This window comes from Ursus americanus, chromosome 6, assembly GCF_024610735.1.
Source record: "Ursus americanus isolate L20-20 chromosome 6, mUrsAme1.1.p, whole genome shotgun sequence".
In the NCBI taxonomy this organism is placed as follows: domain Eukaryota; kingdom Metazoa; phylum Chordata; class Mammalia; order Carnivora; family Ursidae; genus Ursus; species Ursus americanus.
The window spans coordinates 2,381,119-2,393,865 of record NC_142132.1 but is presented as its reverse complement, the minus strand read 5'-3'; the positions used below and the strand labels follow the sequence as shown (position 1 = coordinate 2,393,865).

Here is a 12,747-nt window from a genome sequence, read left to right as displayed (position 1 = left end):
ATGCCTCCTGACAAAGCCGTCTTATGATGCAGATTATCTGGAGACTGTCCTATTTTACAGACAGGGAAGTGAGGGTCCATGTCTGTGCTGTGCATTGCTAGACCACGCCCTTCTCCTGCGGGGCCCCCAGGCCACACATGAGGGCGGCCTCCCGGGAGGAACCGGGGGTTCTCCTTGTTTGCATTCGTCCTGGTCAGGGTTCCCCACAAGGAGGCCATGAGATGAGGATCCGGGTGAAAGTGTCCCTGCAAAGGGAGGTGGGCTGGGGCACAGGCACAGGGGTCCACCAGGGACGCCTCTGACCGCCGGGCAGAGGGGTGTAGCCCATGGAGCTCCCAGTCCTGCAGGGGCGTGGGAGATAGGGCACGCACATGAGGCAGGGTGCCGGAGCCCGCATCCCCTGCCCTTCCGGTCTGGCTGGGGGCTGCCCCCGATGGCGGGGGGCTGAGGGCGGCTGGCTGGGGTGGAAGCCGCAGGACCCAGGGAAGTGGCTCCGTGAGGGGAAGTTGCGCTGAGGGCGTCCTCTGCTGTGCTTGGTGCCACTTCAGTGTTACGCTTGGGCAGGCTTTGCTTGTTCAGAAGACCCCTCTTTCTTTTTTGAACAAAGGCTCATTGGCCCCTCCCGCTCCCTGTCCATCGCTGAGAGCCGTGCGGAAGACAGACACCCACTGTGCTCGGGAGCGGGGGTCCTGTGGTCACTGTGCGCCCTCCGTTAGGGTCGCCACCGTGCTCGAGTATCCGAGCTCCGCGAGGGGCCCTCACGTCCAGCCCGGACTGTGCGGGCAGATAGAGCAGAGGACTGAGGCGCTGGACTGGGGGTCAAAGGGGGGCCTGGGTTGTGCGGAAGGAGAAATGCATGAAGGGAATACACGAGACGGGGCTCTAGAAAGTCCTCGGGATCTGGCACCCAGCGTCCCAGTGCCTGTCCAGCAGAAGTGTCCACTCCATGGCCAAGGAAGCTGGCATCAGGAAGACAGAGTAAAGGGCAGAAAGAGGGCAGGGTGGTGGCACCGTCCAACAGCATGTGCGGGGAGTGTGGCCGGTACAGCCCCGCCTCCTGGGTTCTCCGGACATTCAGTGTGGACTCCTGTGCTTTGGGGGCTCAGGGGTCCAGAGCTGAAAGGGGGGGTCACCAGCAGCTGGGCAGGCTTGATGATGTCGGAGAAGAGCCACAGAACCACGAGTGGGAGAGACCTCTCCCTGCTCTAAAATGCCCACAGGAAGAGGGAGCCGGTGGTGATCATTTGACAGGTGATTCCTGCCGAGTAACCCCAGGGACCCCCGTCCCTGCAGGGCACCACCCACTGTGTGTGGGAGTGTTCGGATCCCCCCTCTACCTCCTCGCATATTCTTACCCCCATGTTCTCTTCAAATGGCCAAGAGTGAGACGAGGGGAACCCCGATTCTCCCAGGTGCCCATCATGTGTGCTCCTAGGACTCTCTGCAGGTTCTTTGAACTTTCTGTCCTCTTACTTGGTTTCTCAAGGCAACAACAACAGGGGAGTGAAATCCTTTTAAAAAAGAGCAAGCATAGGGCACTCACAAACAGGATGAAAGAGGCACAGAAAGGGGGGGATATTTCTTTTGAAAGCAGTTATGCAAGTATCATTACAGAGCTGAGACTTTTAAAAATTGACCGGATCAAACACGCATTTGTTTTCTAAAGAATCAGGGACTTCGGTGAGATACAGGCTGCTGTCTCCTATGCAGGGTACCTCCCACTGCCCTGTGCCTTTTGCCCGCACACTAGGGGCTCAGTTTACTGACAGAAACTGTAGCTTAAAATCTGCCAAACAGATCCAGTATCATTTTCCTAAGTAAATAAAATGATGGTGATGAATTATTCAGGAGCTGGGCCCAGTCATTTGCATGCATTCATCATGTACACAGATGTATAATACAGTATGTCTCTCTCAAGATGTTTTCTAATATTTATGAAAACAATTCATAAAATTAAATCCCATTAGTTCTAGAGTAGCACTTGACATGCGTCAGACTAATGACGCTTGTTGCTGGAGGGGATACCCAGAGTTTCAATAACCACTTAATGGCTTCTGCTTCTGATGACTGCTCAGCAGAATTATCCCTGCTTTTCTCTACAGGGATGACTTTGTTCCTATAAAAGTATATTTTTATCTAGCGTGTAAGTCAAACTTTCCATTTCTGGTAGAAACTGATTCTTTGTTCAGTTTCATATTTAAAAACAATCATGTCAGATAACGTTTCCTGGAAGACGCCGATAGGCGCAATCATGGCCATTTATCAACTACTGGATTTTTCCGCTTCCCCAGATCACCGTCGGCTTTGAACGTACAGTGTGATATTGTCATCGGTGCTGATCTGATTAGCTGGCTCAGTGGAGTAGAAGCCTGTGCTTTGATGAGTACATCAGTGTGTCGTCATGAGTCCCACTTGGCTGGTGTCACATCACCTACTCGAGATGATTTCTAAGGAGGCTTTTTCACTTGCATCTTTTAATCCCTCATGCTCACCCTCGATCAGGCGGTGTTCTGTATTGTTAAGGGGCTCGATCCCTCCGATGCGACGCGTAGTGACGCCGCAGGGGAAGCAGAGCTCCCAGTACAGACTGCAGGTTTTAGGGTACCTTCACGTCTAAAAATATGTGGTCTTAGGTCAGCATCTCTGGGACTTCGTTTTAGTGGCAAACAAAGGTATTGGGGTTAGACCGTGTTCTTGACAGACTAGGTAATGCTAAGGGGATGGTCTCCATCAAGAATCTCTGTTTCCAAAGTACCCTGGTGGCTGAAATGCCATCAGCAGAGATCAGTTTCTTTAGGTTACAAGTATTCTTGCTTCCGACTTGTTTTTAAACATAGAAGTCAGAGATTTGTATGTTTCCTTATGGACATCCTTAGTATGCATGCCATGCCTGATACATGGCAGGTGCCACTGCTCAGAGGACGAGCTCATTTATCACATCACCTGGCAAGTGAAGCCTGGAGGAAATCCTTCAGAGTCCAAAGGGCTGAACCCAAAGGACCACTGCCCACCAAGGGGGCAAGGGGAGGAAAACAGAGCCTGCCAGGGACACCCGTCAGTGGAATGGGAGAAACAAAGTGTCCTAGCATGGAGGCCACGGCAGGGCTGGGGACATGTATGTAACAGAGATGGTCATCAACATCCAGAGAATGAGGAAAGGTAGCACGGGGCCACACAGCACCACAAAAAGATCTTCAAGGGACCAAAGTGGGGCCAGCAGAGGAAGATGGCCTCCAGAGGACAGCTAAAGTGAAGCTCAATGCTTCATAGCAAGGCAGGGAACTAGGAGAGCTGAGTGGGCACAGACAAACAGGAAGAGAGGGAGGGTGGGCTGAGCAGAGTGTCACCAGTTGGGCTTTCGGGGGAGATGATGATTCCAAGAGAGTCGCTGTGCAGGACACTTATTGGGAGGGCCCTTGGTAGACCCCATGGGCCCCATCAGAGTTAACCTTGGGCACGAATGGCTTGACCTTTATACTCCATCCTCAGTGATGGATCCCCAGCCACTGCTAAGGACACGACCAGGTCACAGGGGCCGAGCCAGGCCCTGCGGGGTTGAAGACCTGCAGGTTGTCTACTGACCACACTCCCAACCGCACTGCAGCAAGCCCTCCTTACAGGGGGACCCGGCTAGCTCATCCCCAAGTCTGCCTCCCTGAGAACCTTGCCTGTGGGCCCTTAGGGCTCTGTTGTTTGAAAGGATCCTCTCCTGCCTTCCTGTGTGTTTTTATCAATTCCCAGGAAACTGTAAGCCCCTGAGGGCAGGGGCAGCAGCTCATCTGCGTGCTGGGTGTTTCCAGGGCAACCTGTTGGGATCATAGTCTACACTGAGCACGAACGCGGTTCTGACACAGACACTGTTTATCAACAGATCTGGAAAAGGCCAAGAAGGCAGGACTCCTGGCGTGTTGTTTTTACCCCAAAGGGAGAAGTCTTTGAAAGGCTAGAAACTGAACGCTTGTGCACCGTCAGGGCTGGAAGGATATAGAAGCTGGACTGGCCACCTCTGTCTCGAATCATCTTTCTCAGCAGAGCCGTTTCTGGGCATGGGACCATCCCCGTGGAGGCCACTGGCTGGAGTCCCAGGGACCCATCAGTCTGCCCCCGAGGCCCCTCTTCCTGCTCCTGAAATGCAGCCAGACACGCCGGCCGCCGCTTCTCCTCGTGCTGCAGAGCCCATTCATCGTGTCTCCAATGGGATAAAGGCCCTGATGAAATATTTATTGAATTTTAAGTGCTGCACATCTCTTATAAAGTAGTACGCTTTTCATTATGTTTTCCACTTGTATTTTTGTGTTTCTAGAGACTGACAATTGGTAACGATCACAGGATTTTTTTGCTTGGTGTACCCTCTCCCTCCAGGCTTCTTCATTATAACCTTCTCATATTCATCAGGTTTTGAAGAAGTATTAACAAAATTCACCTATTGGGGAAAAAATGAACTTTTGAGACGAAGAGATAAATTAGCCTCGAGGGTTTTCAGAGGCCGTGACCTCTGTGTGCTTCCCCCTTCCTTCCCGGGCAAGTTGAATCCGACTCTGGTATCAGGTTCAAGTCTCACCTGTGCTTACAAACTACCATGTGCTTCTCTGTCTACCGACCATGTTGCAAGGTCAGGCCCCTTCCCTTCGGAGGTCTCCTCTGCAGTGTGGCGGTGCGTCACACTACGCTTCCCAGGCCCCCCTGCCCCAAGCGGTGCCCGTGAGCACCACTTGCCCAGAGCTCAGCGTGACCGGGCAGGGCTGCTGGTGTCTCCCGCAGTTGCAAGCGGATGTGGCAGCTGACAGCAGGCAGTGGCCGACGGGAGGTCCCAGGAGTTCCCTCGAGTGCTCTGTGAGGCGCCCGGTTGCTCTGGCGAAGCCTGTGCCTGGCGACTCGGGGCCCTGGACGGCGGTTTTCAGGTGAGCTCTGTCGGGACCTTCCCTGCCATCAGCTCCTCTGGCCTCCTGATGGCCGTGCAAGCCTCTCTGTACTTGGAACACTTCACGTGCTGTGATTCTGTGTTCCTGATCAGACCACGGCTGTGAGCGCTCACATGGGCAGCGAGAAGCGTAGTTTAAACGAGCCCGGACCCTCCCAGGGCGGCCCAGTGACCAGAGGAAGAAGCAGAAGGACGCGGGGAGCCTGGAGGAGGAGGCCAAGCCTCCCTGAGGAGCACGGCACGGAGCAGTGACCATCTGGCTTGAGGCAGAATCAAAGCCACAGCTTGGCCCTGCCACCACCCCTCCCCTGCCCCCAGTAACCCGTACCCTGCCCCCTGACCCCAGGGGCAGCCCAGACCTTCCCTGGGCTTTCCAGGGGACGAGGCGGAGCTGATCAGCGGTGGACACAGCCAGGCTGCACGTCTGCCTCTGAGAGGCCAGGAGTCACTGCTCCCTTCGTCTGACTGAGGGAAGCATTAGTAATCTGCTACAGAGGCCACAACGTATTAAGCAGTTTTGTTTTGTTTTGTTTTGTTTATAGCAGTGTTAAAAAAAAATCACACTTTCCCAAGATAGAGAAAATACGCACAGAAAGCAGCACTTGGCACGCACCGCACTTGCCATCTGCCCACCCCGTGCCTCTTGCCCGCCTGCGCGAACCGCCTTATTAACTGGGGCACTCTCACAACTCGCTTATCTGCCTCCCGTTGCTTGCTGGTTAGGTCATGTTGGTTGTGACTTCCTGCTTGGTAACTCTGAACATCTGATGTCAAAACAAAAGACTGTTCCTTTCTTCCTCGTCAGCCTCAGCTATGGATGTGGGGACGGTTCATTACCGCACGTAGACACCGGGGCGCTTGGCACCCACCATCTCGCTGTGTCCTGTGATGATTCTCACACTGGGGCACAGAGAAGTGATAACTTGCTAACTGCGATGTTCCCGACAGGCGACCTGGGGCGGACGGTAGTGCTCTGCTCTGAGCCCTGACTGGGAGCTATTGGTGCCACCTCAGCCGTTCTGAGAGGCAGTCCGCATCTCTGTCCCCAGCTCTGTCCCCTCTCTCCCTCTGTCCTTCTTTCTTTACCGCTCTCTCTCTCCCCTCATTTCTCCCCTGCTCTCCTGGAGAGGTGGGGGCTACCCAGAGGCAGACATCAGTAGTGCGCATGGCGCCACCCTCTCGCCTGTGCAGGTGAGGTGCCCTTGACTTCCAGATCAAGACCCGTCGCCTCGAGCTCCATGTTCTGCCCGACCAATGGGTAGCTCAGTTATTTGGAGAAGGCAGCTTCTTTTCTTGAAGAGCTATGCTGTTTCCCATGAGTCTTGGGCAACCCAGAGCATTGGGGAGACTGTCCCCTCTTGATTCACACCCCCATAAGTCGTGGGTGTGGTCCTGGCCCTGGCCAGTATGGCCCTACAGTGCTTTTGCTTTGGGGCCAGGCTTGGGCAGGAAAGTGGGCATCTGTCATCTGGTAGCCCCTTTCCAGGGCCTCTAGGGACCCAGTTCCCCTTTTAGTCCTGACCTTCCCCCACCTGAGGTATGGGTATCCTCAACTCAGAAGCCTCTCTACCCCCTCCTCCCTCATCCGTAGAAAACACTGCGGTTACTTCCTTCAGGGAAACTTGGATCTCTCTTGCTCCAAGCCCTCCCAGGCATTTACCTTCTCAGCCGAGCCCGATCCATCATTCTCCCCAGTGAGCCTGAACTTAGATATGGCCATAAATACTGCAGCAAGGAGAGGAGGCTGGAGTGGGTGTGGTGGTGGGGGGTGAGAATAACTGCAGACGAGTCCTATGTTGTAGGCTCTGCTCTCTCCCCTTGGCATGAATTCATACATTCTTTTTGGAAACACCATGGAGTATTACAGATCACAAAGGGTAGGTGAGACTCAGAACAAACAGGCTCCCAAGTCTGGAATGGCTCAAGCTCCTTGGAAGCTGGCTTCTGACTCAGCTAGGGGCAGTGGGCGGAGCTGGCTGGCTGGCCAGTGCTGGGCCATGCTTAGCTCAGGGACCAGGCTGACAAGGCCTTGCCTCCTGCAACACACACAGTTTCCAAGGTTGCCATGGTGATCCTCTTCTCTCCAGCCAGCCAGGGAAGGGAAAGGAGTGTGGCAGAGAGCCACCACGGGTTTTGGGAATGGAGGCCTTCCACTCAGGGTGCATTGCCTGCAGTACTGAGCTGGGACAGGAACAGTAATGTGTGTTCTGTCGTCTCGGGGGGCCTCTTCTGGGGCCCTTCAGGGCATGTGAACAGGACAGAGCCTCCAGAAAAGACAGAGCCTCCAGGTGTGAGGAGACTTTCCTGAGGGCAGACAGTAAATAAAGCGTTAATATCCTCAATCAACAAGAAGTAGAAGTGAGATCTGAACTTAACTCCACTGTTGGAGCAATTTGGAAGAGTGGAGTCCTTGAGGGACACTTGGCTGCTCTCTCTGGGTTGGCTTGGTCCTTGTGTTACAGGCAGCCTCCAGGCAAAGCAGAGGAAGCAGGGCCAGCAGGAGTGTGGCTGGGGCTGGGGGACAGTGGGGAAAACCTCCCCCCCTTTCATTTCTTTTCCTCCGGAACCCCCATGCCTAAGGAGAGGCAGGCAGGGTCATGCCCCGCAGCCTCCTTTCTTGTACATGGGAGGCAGCAGAACCTGGCAATAAGGGATCCAGAGATGCAGGAAGGACGAAAGAGACTCAGCTTTGAGTCAGACTGCGTGAGTCCACACCCATTTTGCCTCCTACTCTCTGAAGCCTTGGGCAGGTGACTGAGACTATCTAAACCATGTTTCCTTAATTGTCTTGTGGATGTAATGGCAGGAACCACTCCTGAGACATTTGAAGACTAAGCCAGGTTACACACATAAGGGAGCTGGAAATGGTAGCATTCCTTATGCAGTTATTCTCCATTGCAGCATAAAGAGAATGCAAGGAGCCCCTGAGGATGAGGATGAGATGGGAAGGGATGGAGTTGGGATGGGGATGGGATGGGAAGGGGTGGGACGGGATGAGACGGGATGGGATGGAAAGGGATGTGGATGAGATGGGATGGGGATGGGATGTAGGTGGGATGGGAAGGGACGGGGATGGGATGGGAAGGGGATGGGGGTAGGATAGAAAGGTATTGGGATGGAGTGGAATGGGATGTGATGGGATGGGATGGGGATACGATGGGATAGATGGGATGTGATGGGAAGGGATGGGGATGGGATGAGAAGGGGATGGGTTGGGAAGGAGATAGTGATAGGATGGGATGGGGATGGGATAGAAAACTATGGAAGGGGATGGGATGGGATGGAATTGAATGGCTATGGGATGGGATGGGGTGGGATGGATGGGATGGGATGGGATGGAGATGGGATGGGATGGCAGCCTGTGCATCCCAGCACCTTCCCCCACAACCAGGCATGAGCCTCGTCTCTCAGTATCTTCTGTTGTGTTTACGGAGGTTAATCACAGGCTCTATCTGCAAGGTGATAGTGATTGAATTGGCAGGGATGCCCTCTAATGGTATAATTGACCCTATTTGTAGCCAGCATGGTAATGCTGAAAAGCACTGGGAGTTTGTGCCCTACTGTTCTGGAAAAGATATTCAGTATGCCCTAAGAAACAATTTCTTCTCGGGAGCACCTGACTTGCCATCAGGGTCAGACCAATTAGAAGATGTACCACCCACACCTGCATTTGTTCGGAACGGAGGCTCATCTACCCCAGAGCAGTTATAATCTGAGCTCTGCATGGGTGTTTCTGTTTTACTTCCCAAGTAACCCGTCCACCTGTGACCAAAAGGAAACAGAAAGAGACAATAATTTCAATGTTCCTGCAAATCAGGGAGGGGCACCCAGAAAGTGTGGGAGGTTCCCCATACCTGCTCCTTCTTTCTGGTCCCTGGAGTCCAAGCTGGAGGGAGATCATCCTCGTTTTCCACAAAGCGTCCCTGTGGGCAGCCTGGACAGTGCATGTGGCAGGTGTTGAAGGTGCCCTACCATCAGGGCTTCTGAACTGGCCCTTGGCCACCTCTGTCATCTCTCCCGGGGCAGGACTCTAGGATGCCACCCACACTTCATGCCCTGGACTCTCAGCATCTCCTTGTTCAGTCCTCTGCCTCCCCTCCAAGCTCTCAGGCTTGAGGCCTGCTTTTCCTCCTCAAACCGCCCCTTGATGAACCAGACCTAATGTCCAGGAGCCTCCGCAGGCTCAGAAATGTGTGCTGGGGGAAGTCGAGGCAAGCTGGGAAAATGTCCCCAGTGTCCAGGAGCTGGCACATGCTCTCCCCTGTCCCATAGGCTCTGCAGCCCATGCGTGCTGTTCCAGAAATGTCCTCACCATCTGGGCAGTGGAGGCAAATCCTGCCTGCTTGGCTGCTGCTGGGAGCCACAGGAAGCCCGCAGGACCCTGCAGCCTCCCTAAGTGTTTGAATGTCTTCCTGCCCCATGGGGGTCAAGTGGGGCCTCAGGAACCCGTGACTGTGCCTTGCCCTCCTTGCCCTTGGGGACACGGGCACCATTCCTTGGTCACAGTGACCGTGAGCTTTCTAGAAACAGGCTGCAGCTGGGAGCTAACTCCAAGTAGTCATCACCGTGAACGGACCCTGGGCCGCCCGCCCGCCTTACCTCTTCTTGCTCCTTCCACGGGGAGCAGCAGTTTCTAAGGGGCCACTGTTGCAGCGGACTGGGATTTATTTCTAGTAATCGTGCGTGTGTTATTCCACACCGACTCCCGGCCTCTTGTCCATCAAAGACGGACGTGTCTGTGTACGTCTGTGCGCCCACAGGATGTCTCCCCGCACACACACAGACACACCGTCCTTGGACTTGACTTCCCTTTTCCCTAACTCTGCTTGAGGTGCCGGTGTTTGACACCGCCGAGCCAAGCAGAGCCCAGCCCAGCGTGTGGTTGGCCCCCTGGAGGGCGGTGGAAGCAGGGGAACCATTGCTGAGTGCTGTGTTCCTAGTGGGAAGCAGAGCCACAACCATCACCTTGGAACAGCCTGAGGAGGAATTTGATGTTCTTTACCCAGCCACGTGTGTGTGCAGAGCGGCTGGACCGGCTGGCGCTGGGGACACGTTGCACCGAAGACGGCAGAGATGTACGGATAAGGCTGTAAACCCGTAACCCCTGTAAGCCACAGTTTGCCAACTGACGTTCCGGTCACCGTGAGGTGTGGGTTCATAGGATGTCTACTGGACAGACGTCTTCACCCGCCAGGAACCAGATGGAAAGTCGGGGCGTGCATACAGAGGAACTCTCTCCCTCCCCCTCTCTCTCTTTCTCTCTCTCTCTCTCTCTCACACACACACACACGGTGTAACACCAGTGAACCTTAACATTATGCCCAGTGAGAGACCACACACTATATGATTTCACTGGCGGGAAAGCCTATCTGCAGAGCCGGAAGTAGGTTAGTGGTTGCCTGGGGCCGGGGGCGGGAATGCGGCTTAGCTATAAATGTGCATGAGGGCTCTTGCTGGGGAGATGGAGATGCCCTAAAACTGGATCGTGATGATGTTTGCGCAACGTGGTAAATTTGCTAAAAATTATTGAAGCGTACACTTAAAATGCTTGAATTTTATGGTGTGTTATTTATACCTCAATAAAGTTGTTTTTAAGTCAGTGCGTGCATAAAATCCCACAGGACCTGCAGAGTGAGTGTCCCTGCCTGTAAGACATGGAAGAAAAGTCTCTGGAATTTAGGGAAGTGTAGACAAAGTGTACACTGTTGCCTGGTGGGCACTTGACATCAGACGTGTCTTCTTGCTTCCCACCTGCCTTTCCTCCTAGAAGAGGCGTATTCGGGGAACACGCCTCACCCTAACCCTAACCCGAGACATGGGAGCATGAGAAGGATGACTCTTCAGTAAGCTCACCTGAGCAATTACTGTGATGAAGCAACGGGGAGGGGGTAGAGGGTGGGAGGAGAGAGGAGGAGAGAAGGGAAGGGAGGGAAGGAAGATGTGCTTTCTAAGGGAGGTAGGCGAAGATTTTCTTTCTTTTTTTTTTCTGGTGAATCACATACATCATTCCACCAACCAAAAGTTCTGATAAGGATCACCCAAAGCAAGACTAAATATAAGAACGCCTTAAAAAGGCGTCTCCACGGGGATGTGTCGGCAGAGCCCCCGTTCAGGGCTGCTGATGCCCGCGGGGCCTGAGAAAGCTAGGCTGTGTGCCTGGAGGAAAGGGGCCAGTGAGGAAAGCCGGCCCAGGAGGGGACTTCCTGAGGGCAGCGCGAACGGCAGACCAGTGACTGTGCCTCGGCTTGGCTTTAGAGCCCGAGAGCGTGCTCGGCTTTCCCGCTTCCCTTCCCTCGAAATGCAACCGTAGCTCTAGTAATAGACGCACGTGTTTCAACTTGTCTACAGTAGGAATTTCCTGTTGAATCAAAATAACCCGAGAATAGGGCCGACTCCGTCTTGTGCGGGGACAACGAGGAGGCCTCCCCAGTCAGATCTGCAGGGATTTCAGCCCCACAGGCACCGGGGAGTGGGCAGCCTTCCGGTCAGGTACGGAGACTCTGACTCTGTCTCTCCTCCCTGCAGTGGGAGAATTCCTGCAGCTGCCACATGGAGTTGTGAGGACGGAGAGGCTGTCTGGCGGGGTCCTGGCTCACAGACACATGCAACCCTGACGGGTGGTCAGAGCCTCACCAGGAGCCCACATGGGGGGGGGGGTGCTGCTGTTGCCCAGGGAGCAGCTCCGTCTCTGGTTCTGAATGTGGGGAGCGCTGCCCCGGCTTGACAATGGGCACAAACGGAAGCCTTTTGCTTTTCCTCGTGAATCTGATCGGACGTGGGTATTTATATCTTGTGTGTTTGTTGACCTCAGGAATTAGAAGAAACATGAGGTAGAAACTGGTATCACATGCAAGCCAACAGAGACCTCTTCTTTTTTTGTTTTACTTTCAGTTTCTTTTATTACTTTATCCTGTCGGTGTAGTGAGTTCTGTTCACATCGATTTCGGCCTCACGCTGGAATCTGGAATTGAACGTGTTTCCAGTGACTTTGCAGGAAGCTCGATGAGGAGCTGTACCCCAGCAAGATACCTTCTTGGGCTCTCGGCATGGCCCTAATGTGTGGAAAGAAGATCCTTCTGGAAGGTGCAAACAATTACTTAAGCACAAGGTACCAATGCAGGGGTATCACTACCTGCTGTTTGTGAGCCTGACGCCATCGATCGCTAACTGCTATCTCGCACCTGCTGGGCCAGCTCTGAAGAGAGGATCACCGACCGCTGGCTGCAGCACTAGCATTTCTCATGAAAGGCCTGTGAAGTTTTTTTTTCCAACTAAATCACCATTTGAAGCTAAATATGAGGCTTAAATAGACACTTGAAAACCTATTCTCTGGGTAACTAACTTCACAATGGTGGGTTTTCCTTTTTTCCCCCCACATGATCAGATTCTTTTTTTTTTTTTAAGAGGGTACTCACTTTTAAATGACATTCTCTTGACACACAATGGTTTTGGCCACATAATCCGGCTACATTTATGTGGTAGCTGCTAGGAAGAGCCCCACACGCACACAGAGACTCTTCCAGGCAGCAAGGTGGGAGGGAGAGTGCTTTTGAAGTCACTCCGTTTGCACAGAGGATTTTAAATGCCCATCGCACGTGCCAAGGACCTCTGTCCTCGGGCTGCTCTGAGGAAGAATGAGCGTTTGTATTCCAGGGACTTGATCTCCTCCTTCAGAGGGTGAAGGGGTTCAGAACACACCTCCCCAAAATACAACACTGGCATATTTTAAGCTGAGGCAATTGAAGAATAGCAGACACGGGCTGAGCGAGGGCCTGGTAATCCCAAAGCCGCCTGTCGTTGGCGGTGGGGCTTGCACTAAGAGCCTC

The 12,747-nt window shown here is 53.7% G+C and overlaps 1 long non-coding RNA gene across 1 annotated transcript in view; it reads left to right on the top strand.

Moving 5' to 3' along the window:
• The window catches only part of LOC148109750 (uncharacterized), a 407,130-nt gene extending 394,750 nt beyond the window's left edge, over positions 1–12,380 (top strand). The window contains exons 5-6 of the long non-coding RNA XR_015724660.1: positions 9,928–10,308; positions 11,813–12,380. This is a non-coding gene — a long non-coding RNA (uncharacterized LOC148109750). The remainder of the gene's footprint in view (positions 1–9,927; positions 10,309–11,812) is intronic.
• Positions 12,381–12,747: the final 367 nt, after the last annotated feature.